The following is a 16,009-nucleotide window of genomic DNA, read 5'->3' as shown; positions in this document are numbered from 1 at the left end:
GTTTTAGCATGACTTGATGCCTGAAAAGGAAGACAAGTAGAAGAAAGCATAGCTGAGAAATAAAACCAGACTGCACCCTCATGACACTTTGACACCCTAGAACAAGCTGCACCTGAAAGCAAAGCTATCCTAGATATTTCAGGACTATTTTCCAATGAATTCTTTTTTTGCTCCATCCTGATGTGTTGGGTTCTCAGTCCCTGGCAACCCAAAACCCTAAGAGAGTGGGTGTTAGATTCCCCCACCCCCACATTGCCTGGGCCTAAAACTCCTGATTCATTTTGTGCCGAGCCCAGACGCTCAGCAAGGAAGCTGTTTCCCTGCCAAATGCTTCTGCTCGGGAGTGTTGAAATGGCCTGCAAAGAAGGAAAACAGTTGTCTGTAATGGGCCAAAGTCACACTGTCAAATGATTTCTCCTAGCTAGGGAGGAACAAGGACCCTGTCCGCAAAATCTAGGAGATGGAGGCGCTCTGAAGGAAGGCAGAAGAGAAAGGCAAGCAGGGTCACCCCTTTACAAAGACATCCCTGGGTTGCTGCACAGGCCACTCCCTGGGGAAATGAAGCCTGGCTGTCAGGAATGTTTCCCAAGAGAATGTGTTCAGCTTCGCTACACATTCCTTTCAGTCCCCTCCTCAAATGGCTAAGTCCTCTGAAGGGCTTTGCTATGTATTTTTTATTCCACAGGCTATTTGCCCTGCCTACCCCCCCTCTGCCAGCCAAGTTTAACCCAATAGAGACCCACTTGCAGAATTGAAGTTAACATAATCCATAACTCAAGGGACATGCCAACTGTCCACTGTGCAACCTTGCTGGTGTCCAGTTAGCAGATGTTTCTGAGATGTCTTCTCCAGCCAGGGCCAGGTTGGTTAGGCCCTCTGTGAACACCAATATCCATTAGATATGACTCTGCTTTTCAGAGACCAGAGCTGGGGAAGAGAGGATGAGAAAAAACAAGCTATTGTAGGTCAAGAGAAGTCAGGACGGGGGAGGGGGGAGTTGGAACCCTGCATTGTGAAGGGTAGAGGCAGGTCTGGCAGAATCCACAGGGCCTGACGTGGGATTCACCTACCAGTGTGAAACAGCTTCACTCTGGAGAAGGCTGGGAGGCTCTCCGGACCAAGAGAACAGCCAGAGCAGAGACACGACAGGATACAAGGCCATGTGTTTGTTCCTCCATCTGTCTTCCTTGGGCTGTGCTTCCATGTCTGGGCTCCTGCCTCTGAAAGGCAAAGGGGGTTATGAAAACACCACACTCAGGTTAACTGTGGAAACAGCAGTCACAGTCACATAATGGCCCTGATCCTCAATTAAGTTCTTGTTTTTCCAGCCAGGATTCTCCTTTCTTTGAGCCAGTCTGACAGGCTCAAAGCCAAGCCGAGAACTGAGTCTTGCAGCATCACGTTGGTTTCTGAGCCAGCCTACTACATGAGAATTCACTGCAAGCAGGGAAACAACAAACTTTATCTATCACCATTAGTCATTCAGGATGACATTAGCTCACAAGTAGAGGTTGTCACCATTTCTACCTGGAGGCGGCTGGGGTTTGAGAAGGAAGGAATGAGCCTTTTTCCAAAAGAGGTGATGGTGGGGGTGAGGTGATGAGAGCAGGGGCTGATGATGTGGCCCTGAAAGAAGAGAGGACAATAAAGGGGTGACACAGATTTAGGAGTTCTACATGGTGAACATAGAAGCTGGGAATTACACTGAAGAGTAATAGTTTTGCTGTGTGATTGGGGACTGCCATTCAAACTCTCTGTGTTTCATTTAGGAGGGAGTAATAACATTGAAATCTCTGATGATGTAGTAGAGAGTGATGATGTCTAGATGATCAAATACTGCATAATGAATTGCCCAAAGTTTAGAGGTTTGAAACAACTTTCTTATTCATTTCTCACTTTCAGTTTGTCAGGCAAGACTCGAATCACTGGGATTCTAGCTGAGGTTTCTTGGGAGGCGGACGTCAGATGTCAGTGAGGATTCTATCTTCTGTGGACTTGACTGGTGCTGGAGAACCCACTTCCAAGGCGACTCAGTGGCTTCTGGTAGCAGAATCCAGTTCCTTTCCATGTGGCTGTCCCATAGGCCGTGACAGGCTGCCAGCTTCCTCCAATACAGGGGGTCCAGGTGACCCGGTGAGGCTGTAAGGCCTTCCATGATTGGCAGCCACAAGTCAATCCTGATTCCACATGGGAGGGGCCACCAAAAGCGTGCATAGCAGGATGCCAGGCCACTGGCGGTAACTTGGAAACTGACTCCACAGTCAGCTGAGTCAGTCCCTGCCCTCAACCAGGCTGATGTCGCAGGATTTCCCCCCTCCTCATAATGAAAAATACACTCGGCCTTCCTGAACCCTCCAGAAGCTGTCTCCTTTTACAGCTGCAGCTCAAAGTGCAGGCTGTTGCCATCTATCCCAGGCATGGGTTCCTGGGCGTGTGTCTGTGACAACAGGGCGGCAGATGATGAAAAAATGTGAGGAGCCCGAGAGATCTGGAGTTGAGTGATGTGGGGACACAGTATGGGGGTCACGTTCTTGTAGAATGTGGTCAGCAAAGGAGCTGACTCTCCATGAATGATTCTGAGAGGCAAGGCAGTTGACATGGCAAAAAGATGGTGCTCCAAGCGTTCAGTGTCAACTCAGTCATCACTGAAATATAGGAAGACACCCCTGTTCTCCAAAGGAATCTTTCAATTCACTCATATTTATTTCAAATCCTTTTTAGGGGAAGAGAAAAATGAAACAGCAGCCAAAAGTTATTATCATTAACATACAGTAAATTCACCCCCAAGGCCCATTTATGGTCAGACACATCCAGCAGAATGTTGATACTCTCTGTGCTAACTGAAGCTCCCAGCACCATTCTCTCATGTCAAAAATAGTTCACAGTGTTTTGTTTATGTGTGTGTATATGTGACTGGGTTTGAATTCAGGACCTCATACTTGCTAAGCAGGCATTCTACCACTTGAGCCATGCTTCTAGCCCTCTTGGTGTTTCATTAATACAAAAATTTGTCTCAAACATTTGAAAAAAAGTATTTCAGTGTACAGAAGGTAGAAGAAAGGACCTGAACATTAAAGTGAGTATAGGGTTCCTTATCTGGATATAAGGGCTTGGCTCAGAACTGAAGCACAGTCCAATGGGCAGTTTCCCATAGACATAGATGAGGCAGGAAGTACAAAGGACTTGGTGAACACTGGTGCTCCCATTACTTGCTGTAACAATCTTGACACCTTCTCTGGGCTTCAGTTTACTCACAGGGACAACACTTTTCTTATCTACCTCGAACTCAAATAAGACAGTATGTCTGTGGTCACAGTTGCCATGCACTGTTGAGTAAAATGTTCACTGCACAAGTGTGTTTGGCCCAAGGTGAGTAGACGCTCCACATCACAAATTGTGACATCCTGGGACTGCTCAAAGGGCACCTTTTAGTAATTTCCCCAAAGGATCTGTGAAGGCCAGATCACCGGAGCAGTGTGAGATATGACTAGAAAGAGCTGTAGGTGTCACCCTGTCTGGCCTTGTCCTGCTAAGAGGTCTCTCTACAGATAGAAGGGAAAGGAGAAGAGAGGGATCTGGAACTGAAATCATTGTTCTCTTCACTTCCAGAAGTGGAGGAAGAGTGTGGAAACAGCAAACAAACATTCGCATGGGCTGCTATCTGGTCACCTTGCCGAGGCAGACATTCAGAGACTGCCCACACTGCAAAGGCTTATGGTCAGTCAGCCTGCAGAGTAGGTGAGCAGCCTTAGAGCCCTGGGGAAAGAAAAATGGAGCCCTCGGGGACCCCAGGGCTCTCTGTTGGTTTCAGTTGCTCCTAAGGAGGGGCAGAGATGATCGGGGGATGTGACTTCAGATGAAGGAGGCAGCTGCAGGAGAAGCAGAAGGCAGAGAATATAGGCACTTGACCCCCCAGCCCAGTTCCCTCTTTCTCAGCAGCCCTGGCCTCTGAGTTCCACCTCCTGTACCCCAGCTTCTTATCTTCAGCTTTGGAGGGGGTGTTGGGCAGAAGGTCCATGACTGCAGAAGGTCAGGGGTTCTCGTCTGTCCGTCCCCAGCCCACCCTGCCACAGCTAGCCCTGGGTTCTGCTTCTGTCCTCATTCCTTGTCTGTGGCCCACATGTGTGATAACCTTGAAGTCCTCTGCCATGGCCCTCCAGGGCCTACCACCTGAGCAGCTCACTGGCACAGGACTGTGGGGAGAATGGAGCAGTGGGAGTAGCCAGATGCAGCAAGTTGGAGTGGCAGTGCACTCACCCAGGTATGACAGCAGAGGATTCGCCTCTGTTCTTTGCCACTGACTTGTATTCCAAGGCCTTATTCTGCCCCACGGTAGCAGTGTGATTATGGTCAATTTGCAGCCCCTCTCCTTGTTCAAGGTGGCATCTAACTTCCTGGAGGCTGAGTGGCGTCAGGCATCTGGTCTTCAGTGTCATTTGTGATGTCCATCACCAAGCTTGCCCTTGTTCATTGGTCTCTGTGGGTTGCCATGGAGATAGCCCCATGCTGCTCTGTCCTTCCTATCTAGCTCCATGCTGATCTTGGGGGCGTTATCCGTTCTTCAGGTCCAAACTGGTGTTTGGGAAATCTCTGCCAGGCTGGCTAAGCTTTGCTGCTAGAATATTCCATGATCCCTTCCCTGGGGTCATGCCACTTCCCAGGGCTCTGTGAATAAAAAGCCCTGTATCTCCTGTACTCTCAGATTCTCCAAAGCTCTCTGGAACCCTGTCTCTGAACCGCCCTTGTCCGTGATCCTGTGGCTCCTTCCGCCTCCACTGCCCCTCAGAAGAGGACTCCTTGGCAAATCTCAAAGATGGAAGTACTGCCCTTGCTCACCTTGCTGCTACCTTATGGACCCAAGATTTCAAATGGAATCCAGGTGAAGCTTTCCTTTGTCTTCCCTGGCCACACCCCTCCCTAAGACCACGGGACAGAATTGGGGTGGTAGTGAGAAGGAAAGGGACAAAGCATGGTAAAAGGAAATAACAAAGGGTGGAAAACACTACCCTGAAATGATGGCTGGGTTCCCCCGAAATTCACACGGAGCCTGCAAAGAGAATAAAGTGGTCACAGACAGATCCAAAATGGGAATCTGTAACTCTCCACACACAGTTGATCACAGTCAGGAAGGGACTTGGTCACTCGAATGTATGGTGCACTGTGGAGTGGGATGAAACCCTCACTGGGGCACTGTTGGTGGCAAAGATGCCAAGGGAATGCAACATCTGGATGGAGGATGCCGAGAATTGTGACATGGTCAGCCCAGTGCTTCCGTCCCAGGCGAGGAAGACTGGATCTACCCATCACTAAACAGCTGGCAGGTAGGGTGAGGACTTGTTCTAGAACTCCCTGTAGAGCCTGAGGGACATAGGAAGCCAGGCACCAGCTCTCCTGAAGGAAAATATTAAGGGTTTGTTTGGAAATGACAAGGAGCTCCCAGTGGGATGGTGAGGCAGAGGGTGAATGAACCCTTCATGAGACAGTCCACAGATGCAATGTCTGATAGGACCTTGGAGGTCCCTGCCTCACTGAGGGGCTTTGATTCCTCATGCTCCTGAGTTCTCATGTCTCCCATGTCATTCATTTCAATCCCTCTAACTCATTCCATGCGGCAACTCAGACAGGTGCTGTCTAGAAGCATAGATGGTGAATCTATGAAAACTGAGTATGCTGAGAGATAGAAGCACACATGAGATCACACGGGAGGACTTGCCCTGTTCATGAGAACAGGCTGTTTCTAAGCCTGCCTTCATATGCAAGCAATCACCGTGGTAACTGACATCATTGTTCTCTCAGCTCACTGTGACCTTGCCTCCCCCTCTTTCCAAGAAAATTGAGGACATCGGGTGTGAGTTCCTGATTCCCAGGAGTCCTCACGCTCAGGCCTTGCCCTAGTCAGACTCATCCTGCCTCCCCCACTGCAGCCTCAGAGGATGAGGTGTCTTTCTTCTCAAAGCCAACCAGCCCACCTGTGTCCTTGACCTCCAACTCTCCTGCCTCCTCCAAGAGGCTACCTCATCAGTCATCCATCCCTCTCCTGCATCGCCACCTCTCCCAACTTACTGGCTGCTTCCCCACTGCCCAAAAATATACTCAACCACCTCACATCCAAAGCCTAAATCTTCCCCTGGCCATGTCTAGCTTCTGTCCAAATCTCCCTTCTCCCCTTCTCATCCTACCCTCACAAAAAATGGTCCACACCTGCTCTTCTCTACTTGCTCACCAGCCACTCAGACCTGCCTGCTGCACACTGATCAGTGGAAGTTGCTCTTATCTTAAAGACCTAATTGGCAAATCCAGTGGGCCTTTCTCAGACCTTACTGCTGATTCTCACTGTTGTATTGAATGCTACCCTTCTGGAACCCTCTCCTTTGGTTCCTTAGATTCACCTCACACCTCTTGTCTTCTTCTCTGTCTCCAAGGCTCTGTGGTAGTGAGTTTCCACGATGGAGTTCACCTTGCATGGTCACATCCCACATTGTACCAGGGTTGGAGAATATGGTGGAAATGATGGCATGTCATTTTGAAGGTTAGTGATAAAAGACAGCAAGGTTTCCATCTTGCTCTTTCTCTCATTCTGTCTTGTAGATAGCTCACTCTGAGAGAAGTCAGTTGACACACACTGAGGAGAGGCCCACTTGGCAAGGAACTAAGTCTTCCATCTACTAGCCAGTGGGGAGCTGAGGACTCTAACCACTACCTGTGTGAGTGAGCCTTCTTGAGAATGGATCCTCCCCCAGATGAGATGGCTTCAGCCCCACCCATCAGTTACTATTGCCTCATGACAGACCTTGAGACAGAATCATTCAACTAAGCTGTTCTCAGATTCTTGACCCTCAGAAATTATGAGAAAAGAAGCCTGGAATGGTGGTACATGACTGTAATTCCAGCACTTGAGAGACAGAGGCAGGATTGTAAATTAGAGGCTAGCCTAGACTATTCAGCAAAGCCCTGTCTCAAAAAAGCCAGGAGAGAGATTATAGAGATAGAGATAGATAAATAGATAGATGGATAGATAGATAGATAAAAAGAGAGAAGGAGGAGGAGAAAAAGAAGGAGGAGCAGGTTTGTTGTTTTACAGTACTCAATTTGGGAGCAATTTGTTACTTAGAAACTAGTTAACCTTTTGCTTGACCTTCTACATGAGACTCCATGAAGTGTTGATGTTCCTTAGAATTCTACCTTGGATCACTTCATCTGACTCTTGGTGCTCATAGGATAAGGCAAACCCTGCAGAGCACCTATTCAATAGTCATTTCAACCCACTCCCCATTTCTTCCTTCCTGGAAAAATCCATCTCCCCCAACTGAGGCTGAAAATACCAGATTACCTACATTACCAGCTTCCCTTGCAACTAGATATGGGCACAAGATCCAATTTCAGCTGATGGGACCAAGAGGTATCTTGCTAGGTGTTTGAAGAAAGGTTTCTCTCCATGATAAAAAGAGGGAGATTATTAAAGACTCTCCTTTTGCCAGATGATGTCATTATGCAAAGCATAATGCTTGGAGCTGCAGCATCAACCATCCCGCCCCCTCCCCCATTGTCCTCCTTAGCCCCATCCAAAGCCAGCACTGGAGAACAGGTCCTCCTTGGTGCTGAACATTTTTCTTAGCCTGTAAAATTTTGAAAGTCAGAGTTTAAGTCTTGAGCAAAGGCCTTTTAACTCCAGGGTTGTGAAATTTTTTCAGTATAACACATTTAAAGACTTAGAAGTCTTATCTATTTGATTCTGGACAACTCCATGTATCAATAGTCACCTTCATGCTTTTAATTGTAGTCACATATTTTAAATTTCCCAAATTTCTCTCTCTCACTAATGGTCCCCATTTCCTTAAGCTGCAGTGTTTTGAGGGTAATTAATTGCAAGTAGGTTAAGCCTATCAGACTTAGGTGTGAGGGGCATTTCACTAGTCTTTTTCCCCCAAGTCAATGTATCTGTTAAGAAACAGCTACCTCTCACCATCTCTAGCAATAAAGGAAATGCAAATTAAAACCACACTAAGATTCCACCTCACCCCTGTTAGAATAGCCATCATCAGCAACACCACCAACAACAGGTGTTGGCGAGGATGCGGGGAAAAAGGAACCCTCTTACACTGTTGGTGGGAATGTAGACTAGTACAACCACTCTGGAAAAAAATTTGGAGGCTACTTAAAAAGCTGGACATCGATCTACCATTTGATCCAGCAATACCACTCTTGGGGATATACCCAAAAGACTGTTACTCCAGAGGCACCTGCACATCCATGTTTATTGCGGCACTATTCACAATAGCCAAGTTATGGAAACAGCCAAGATGTCCCAGCACTGACGAATGGATTAAGAAAATGTGGTATCTATACACAATGGAATTTTATGCAGCCATGAAGAAGAACGAAATGTTATCATTCGCTGGTAAATGGATGGAATTGGAGAATATCATTCTGAGTGAGGTTAGCCTGGCTCAAAAGACCAAAAATCGTATGTTCTCCCTCATATGTGGACATTAGATCAAGGGCAAACACAACAAGGGGATTGGACTATGAGCACATGATAAAAGCGAGAGCACACAAGGAAGGGGTGAGGATAGGTAAGACACCTAAAAAACTAGCTAGCATTTGTTGCCCTTAATGCAGAGAAACTAAAGCAGATACCTTAAAGCAACTGAGGCCAATAGGAAAAGGGGACCAGGAACTAGAGAAAAGGTTAGATCAAAAAGAATTAACCTAAAAGGTAACACCCACGCACAGGAAATCAATGTGAGTCAATGCCCTGTATAGCTATCCTTATATCAACCAGCAAAACCCCTTGTTCCTTCCTATTATTGCTTATACTCTCTCTACAACAAAATTAGAGATAAGGGCAAAATAGTTTCTGCTGGGTATTGAGGGGGGGAGCGGGAGGGGGTGGAGTGGGTGGTAAGGGAGGGGGTGGGGGCAGGGGGGAGAAATGAACCAAGCCTTGTATGCACATATGAATAATAAAAGAAAAATGAAAAAAAAAAAAAAAAAAGAAACAACTACCTCTTAGTCCATCAAGTTTTCAGCCATAGCTATGATAGCCATACCATTGATTTGGTCCTGGTTACAAGGCTAAGATCCTTTTATGGCTGCATTTAAAGGTTTTGCTCATTATTGGCTTTCCACAGTTTGATTGTGGTATGCCTTCATGTGGCTTTTCTTTTTGTTTTTCCTGACTGAAATCCATTGAGTATTTTGGAACTATGGAATTTTTTTCACTAAATTTGGAAAATGATTGCCAATTATTTTTGAAATATTTGCCCCCGCATCTTCTTTGGGACTCTAATTGCATATATTCAAGACCATTTGTCCAACAAGTCACTGATGCTCTGTTAATGTCTTTCTCTGACTATTTTTTTTTTTTTTGGCAGTACTGGGATTTGAACTAAGGGCTTGGTTGGCAGATGCTCTACCACTTGAGCCACTCTACCAGCCTTCTTTTTCAGACTTTTAAAAAAATGACATTTTTGTTTTTGTTTTTGTTTTAGACAAGGTCTCACTATCTAGCCCAGGTCGACCTGAAACTCACAATCTTCCTGCCTCAGCCTCCTGAGCACTGGGATTATAGGCAGCCCCATCATACTTGGTATTTGTTTTTTCCCTTTGTGCTTGTTTGTCTTCAAGTTTACTGATCTTTTTTTCTGTCATATCTGATTTGCTATTTAGCCTACCAGTAAAATTTTTATTTCATATACATATGTTTCAGCTTTCAGGTTTCATTTGATTCTTTTTTCATATATTCCATTTTTTCCTCATTATAGTCATGTTTTCCTTTAAATACTCAAATGTATTTATCACACCTGTTTTAAGTTTCTATCTGTCATCTCTGGGTCTGTTTCTATTGCCCAATTTTTCTTTTTATGAGTGTCATTTCTTTAGTTCTATTCATGAGTTACAACCTTTCTAAACTTTCCACTGTACTAAACTAGGAAGCCCTAGAGTAAAGGCTATTCTAACCCGTCCTAACCACGTTTAATGATAAGCCTTGAAAGAGTCAATCTTATCTTCAAGTAAATTACTGGAATAGAACTCAGTATCCTTTAAAAGAAAAATAACAAAGTTCAGTATTCAATAAAATCATATTCAAAATGTCTACCTTCTAATCAGTAATTCCTAGATAACAAGAACAAGAAACAATGCCCATGGAGGTCTCTCCATTCTTATTGCCCTGAACTTGAATATATCCTAATGTTTGAGCTTAAAATATTGTTTGGCTTAAAACTCCCCAATAATGTTTTTTCTTCAGTCTTTCTTCTTTGTCTGACCCCATGGACATGGACCATGTACATGGTCCTCATCCCACACATGCACAGCTTAATATTTAAAGACTCAGAATGACTCCTGTGCAGCCTCTGAAAAGCTCTTTGCAAAGCTCCCTTCTCTCCAATTTTCTGCTCTACAAATTCCAGCTGCATCACCTCTGAATTCTGATCCCTATCTCCTGAACTAGTGAGACTTCTGCTCTGCACAAGTTCTTACTCCTGGAGTCACAGTTTGCTCAATGCCTCTAGGCAGAGAGTCCGACTAGTCATAGAGTCATCTTGTTTCCCTTTTCTCAGGGGGCACGGCCTTGTCTGCTGGTTATCCAATGTTTGGAAACAGATGTTCCATATGTTTAATCCAGTTTTCTGCTTGTTTATGGTGGCTAGTGGCTGGTCCAGTAGCTGTCACTCCATCAGAGCCCAAAGCAGAAGGCCACAGGGAACAAGTGTTAACCAGCCTTTCTCACTGAAAGCATTTCTCTAGTTTGCCTTTTATCATTTAGGGTTAAGAATTAATTAGTTGTTTCTTCCAACCCCATAAGTACTAATTAGTGGATATTTGATTTCCTCTCATTCCTCCTTGTTAACCAGCCAAGTCTTTTATAAGCCTAATCCTTTTCTTGTCAAACAGCCAAGGGCAGACATTGCATCTATTAACAAAGTTTTTTTCTAACCTCCTTCCCTAGGGTTCCATGTTCTTCAGGTACCTAGTGTGTCTTCCATGTTCCTGCAGGATGTACACTCAGGGGTCAACTGAGGTGGCAGGGTCTGGGTCCTTGAGAACACATTGAGATGATAAAAAAAATATATATAACAGGACCTATCTCTAAGTATAATAAGTGAAACAAATAAATGTCCTTCAAATTGAAGTTGGAGTCACTTTAATTTGTTCTGTTCCCCGCTGTCTAAGTCACCTTCATGATGAGCACATGAGTGGTCCTTTCCCCTTCTGTGGGATCTAAAGCCAGTATTCTCAGATCTTTGTTTCAGTCTAGCTCTCCTCTACAGTGGGGGGCTCGAATATCGACCTCCCTGCTGGCCATGTCCACCCGAAGTCATTCCCCACCTTCCCACACTCACAGGTTCCTCAATGTCAACATCCAGAATGAATTTTATTTTTCTCCCTCCTAAACTGTCTTTCCTTAGAATTCTTTACCGCAGCTGGAGACATCACCATCTACTTTGTAACCTAAGCTATGAATCCAGCAGTCATTCTAAAGACCTCCCTCTCCCTCCTCTTACACCTATAAAGCACCAAGTCCTACTCTTTTCTCCCCCCAAGCATTTCTCAGGTGCCTTTCCTTCTCTCCACTCCTCCTGCCACCATGCCAGGCCAGGTCCTGGCTGCTGCCTTCTGGCTCCTGCCCTGAGGCTGGAAACATTTTTGAGATGATAAAGAAGCCTAGCACCTCACCAAACATACTGTCCATCCTGCCTGCTTCCAAATCCACCTTCACACACTTCTGCACCAGCACTCTGTCTGCAACATAATTTATCTGTGAGTCTTTCAGTGCCCCAAAAGCTTATGGGATGAAGTCCAAATTCTTATTGAAGTTCACAGGTCACTAAGGACTGGCTTCACTGACTGCTCCAGCCTCTCTTCTTGCCCACTGCACGTTTTCTCATCTCATGCAAGCCACATAGATGTCTGGGTCTCTATTCACCCTGCTGCTTCTCCCCTTAGAGCCTGTGGGCATGCTAGGTCCATTGTACAAGTGCCTCTCTGTCAGCTTTCTCCCACTCCCCAGCTTTTCTCCTTCAACAATATGAATTCCCCAATGACCTCAACCCCAGTCTTGCACAGTTATCCCCTTCTGTGTCCCCACAATGCAAACAATGCTTACCGCTCTTGCCACATGTGCCTCTCTGCTCTGTAATACTGGCCTGTATCTAACTTCTCCAGGACAAGCTACTTGAAGGCAGATGTGGGTCCTGACTTAGCCTCACTCTTCTGGCCTCCAGCCCAGGATTGAGTGTTCAGTGAGTGAATGAATTACCAAATGCATCCCTTGCAACAGCCCCCTGCAGACCTTCACGGGGGAATGCTTAGTGGTTAGCTCTCTTGGGTAAGTGGATTAGCTTAAAAATAATAAAACCATGTTTCCTTAAAATCATTTTCCACCAGCCTTTTCCTTTAATTAGCACAATCCGGAAAGTTGAGTATTTGTGGTGTGGTTTCCATAGCACATCCCTCGGAAGGCATATTATGTTTCCAGAAGCAAGGAGTTATGGCTTAGGAACAGAAAATGTGAAAAGAACATGACATGTGTCTGAGAAGCTGCTGAAAACCTTGTTCATGGCCATGACAATCATAATTGGCCATGGCTCCTGTGAAAGGGTGACTGTGGGTGCGGGTGAGTTGGTATCTTATCAGAATCCATTACAGAGTCAGTCCGTTAACTACCCACTCCCCTTTCCTGTGGATCTCTACCAAGCCAAATTTCCTGTGGAAGGAAGTCCCTCTCTCCTTCCAGGGACCGCTTTCTTTTGCCCTGAAAACATCTCCCTCCCCGTCTGTCTAGCTCAATTTGTACTATTCCTTAAAAGGTAGCCACAATTCCTTCCTTCCCAGGAAGCCTCTGCAGATCTGTCTTCTGAGATTATGAGTTACCTTGATATCAAAAACCTGGCACATGGTGGTCGTTGAATAAATGGCACTGGTATTAACTCACTGGGTGTATGGTCCCTTCTCCGGCCTGCTACATTCCAGATCCTTCCATGGAGACTGGTTCTTTGGTACTTTGGTGAGTGCTCATGCCTTGTGGAAGATCTGAGTTGCTCTGCTGAGATGCTCTTTGATGTGACTGTAGATCCCTCCTGATTGGAGGCTGGATTTCTCAGTGGGGTGGTGACTCCAGGTAGGTGAGGGCAGTGACTCTGCCTTCTTGTCTCCCCCTAGGGTGAGAGCACCTTGAGGATAGAAATTTCCCAGCAGATCCAATGGTGAGGAGAACACTTCTGACCTATGGCATGTGGGCGCCATTTGTACTCTTTTCTCTGGTCCCACGAGTGAGACTTGCTCATGGGTACCTGGGGGTGAGTGATGGGACTTTCATGCAGGGTCACTAGACAGGGGCTCAGCACAGTCGAGTGACCTGGGTGGTGTTTCTCTCTAGTCTGATGATTACTTCATAAGAGGCTAACATGAACTCATGGGTCAGCTAGTGGAGGCCCGTGCCCAGGTGATGGAGTTTTCTTCGGGTGGTAACTCAGAGTCAGAGATGCTCCCAGACCATCACACCCACTCCTTAATATTGTCTCTTGCCAAATCAACCCATGTGACTTTTCTTGGGCAACTTCTCCCTGACTCAGGTTCATTGCTCACATGGCCTCTGACCTTGGACAATGGGTACATCCATTCCAACCATGGTCCTGGGCCAGAACCCTTTCCTCCTCAGGTTGTTCCAGTCATGACCAATCCACCCTCCTGCAACTGGAAGACTCGCTTCCTTTGCTTGATGCTAGAGAGGGCTGAATGCTCAAACCTCAAGTCTTCAAATGAGGAAGCAAGGGACAGAGTTGTATTCCATTCCTGCTAGTGCAACTGGGCTAGAGCAAAGAAAAGAAGAGCTTAGCTTCCAGATTAAAAGAGGCTCGGTCACTTCTGTGTGGCAGAGCAGGTGGTTGGGCCCGTTTTTCCTCTCAGCAGTCCTGCTGTGGCCCCATTGTGGTGGGGTGTGGTTCTCTGCCTCTCAACACTGGACTTGGCCGAGCATCTGGCTTGGTCAATGGCCTAGGGCAGAAGTGGAAGTGCATAGGCTCCTTCGGCAACTTCATGTGCTTCTGCATCCCTCTTATGCCTCTGTCACTGCCACGACAGGAACATGTCCCAGGTCCTCCCTGTCCTGGGATGGAGAGAGGTACAATGTCCCTGGGGGAAGACTATCTCCAGTTGACCACAGACCTGCAATAAGAAGCAGTCTGAGGTAGAGCCAACCAGCCCAGCCTAGCCCAGATCAGCTGTGCCTCAGTGGGCCTCCTGGAGAATGAACAATTGCTATACTAAGTCACTAAATTTAGAGTTATTTGTTATGTAGCAGTACTGAGGCAACAGCTAACTGATACACCTATGCTGCCTGGAGACCATGGTAAAGCCCCTGACAGTAAGAGCACAGCCCATGATGGGGATTAGTTGTTGGTTATCATTTGAGCCTTGCTAACAGGAACCATAAAAGAATACTAGACTATCAGACCTATGAGATCCCTTATAGGAATGGCAGGTGGAAGAAACCATCCCAGAAGGGAACTGTGACTTGCCCGAGGCCACACACAGAATTTGCTGTGGAGCTTAGATTAGCACTCAGGGCTAGTGACTTCTCACCCCATTGTACCGACACCCTCCTTCCTCTGGATCAGCTGAATGGTAACTACTTCTTCTTCTGCCTCCCCCTTGGCCACACGTGTGGGGCTCATCATGCTGGAATTTTGACAAATGTGAAGTGGTGGCAAGGGAGGAAAAGAAGCAGAAAGGCAGGGCAGGAAGAAGATTTGTCTGGAGACAAGACTCCAGATGCAATGTTTTGTCTGTACCCACATCTTCCTCGGTGCCAAATGTCCTATGACGGGACCCCCCCTCCCAGTCCAGACCCTAGGCTGCAAGCCAGCTTCTGCAGCCTGATATTAGGAAATGAGCTTACTCTCCGCTGCTGGGAGCCCAGTGACTGCCTCACCTGTCATCATGAACTTCAGGTTACCCCCAGTCCCTCAGGAACCCAGCACAGATGGCCACAAAGCCGATGGAGGGAAACTAGGAAAGGGAGGCTCCAGGAAGGGGGCTGCTGCTCCTGGATGTCTGCACCTCCCTGATGTTTCTCCTACCCCTGGGACCTGGAGAGGGGCTCCTGACATCCAGACTTCCACCCCTTTGAGTGGAAACAGCTTCTGAGACTTGCAGGACAGCCAACCCATCTTCCTGCTCTGTCAGGAGTTGGAGGAGGAGGGATGCTGAGGTAGGGACTGAAGGGGCTTCACTGAGTCCACTCCACAGAAGAGCTGGGCAAAAGAGTGGAAAGGGAACCAGCCGGGGAGTCAGAAGATCCAGATTTTGACCCTAACTTCACATCTTAGCTACCCATGCAACCCTTGTCAGCCGCTTCCCATAGCTGGGCCTCATTTTCCATTCTGTCAGATGTTCATATTGTCTAATATGATACTTTAGACAGTCCCTCTAGCTCTGATCTCAGGAATGGTCTTGGGGTTGGGGTGTTTTCCTATGGAAAAATAGTTCAGCTTATTTTGATCCAGCCCTGCACAGGTGCCAGGCTTTATCTGAGTCTCTGAGATATCAGAACTTGGAGCTAGGAAGGCACAAACTCCCTTGAGAGGAAGTACTCTGAGCATCCACTTCCCTGAAGAGTCTTCTACCAGCACCCCTTTTGAAAGACCCTCCAGATGCCCCTCCCTCAAGGCTGACAGGTCCTTCACGCCTGTGGTCTCTTAAGAGCCCACAGTAGAGTCTGAAGATCTGGGGAGGGTAGGGACGCAGTAGTGTGATATTGCTTAAGGAGGAAGGCATGATATGGACTAGCTGGAAGAATCTGGTTTAGCTGCCCTTCTGTGCCAAGAATCCTCTGATTTCACAGACCAGCCATCATGGGGCCTGGAAAGGAAACCAATCACCGTTGGTTGTGTCTGGTGAGAGAAGGGGATGGAGTCAGTGTCAACCCCACTGCTGATGATGTGGACAACCTCTCCTGACACACAAGCCTGGACAGCAAGCCAGGCTTCCATATCACTTCAAGGAG

The 16,009-nt window shown here is 46.9% G+C and overlaps 1 long non-coding RNA gene across 1 annotated transcript in view; it reads right to left on the bottom strand.

Moving 5' to 3' along the window:
* Positions 1–360: 360 nt before the first annotated feature.
* Positions 361–16,009, bottom strand: part of LOC141424627 (uncharacterized) — a 74,050-nt gene continuing 58,401 nt past the window's right edge. The window contains exons 2-3 of the long non-coding RNA XR_012449500.1: positions 1,071–1,220; positions 361–927 (exon numbers count right to left, since the gene is read on the bottom strand). This is a non-coding gene — a long non-coding RNA (uncharacterized lncRNA). The remainder of the gene's footprint in view (positions 928–1,070; positions 1,221–16,009) is intronic.

The sequence above is a fragment of the Castor canadensis genome, chromosome 7, assembly GCF_047511655.1.
Source record: "Castor canadensis chromosome 7, mCasCan1.hap1v2, whole genome shotgun sequence".
NCBI classification, from domain to species: domain Eukaryota; kingdom Metazoa; phylum Chordata; class Mammalia; order Rodentia; family Castoridae; genus Castor; species Castor canadensis.
This window is presented reverse-complemented; position numbering and strand designations above follow the sequence as displayed.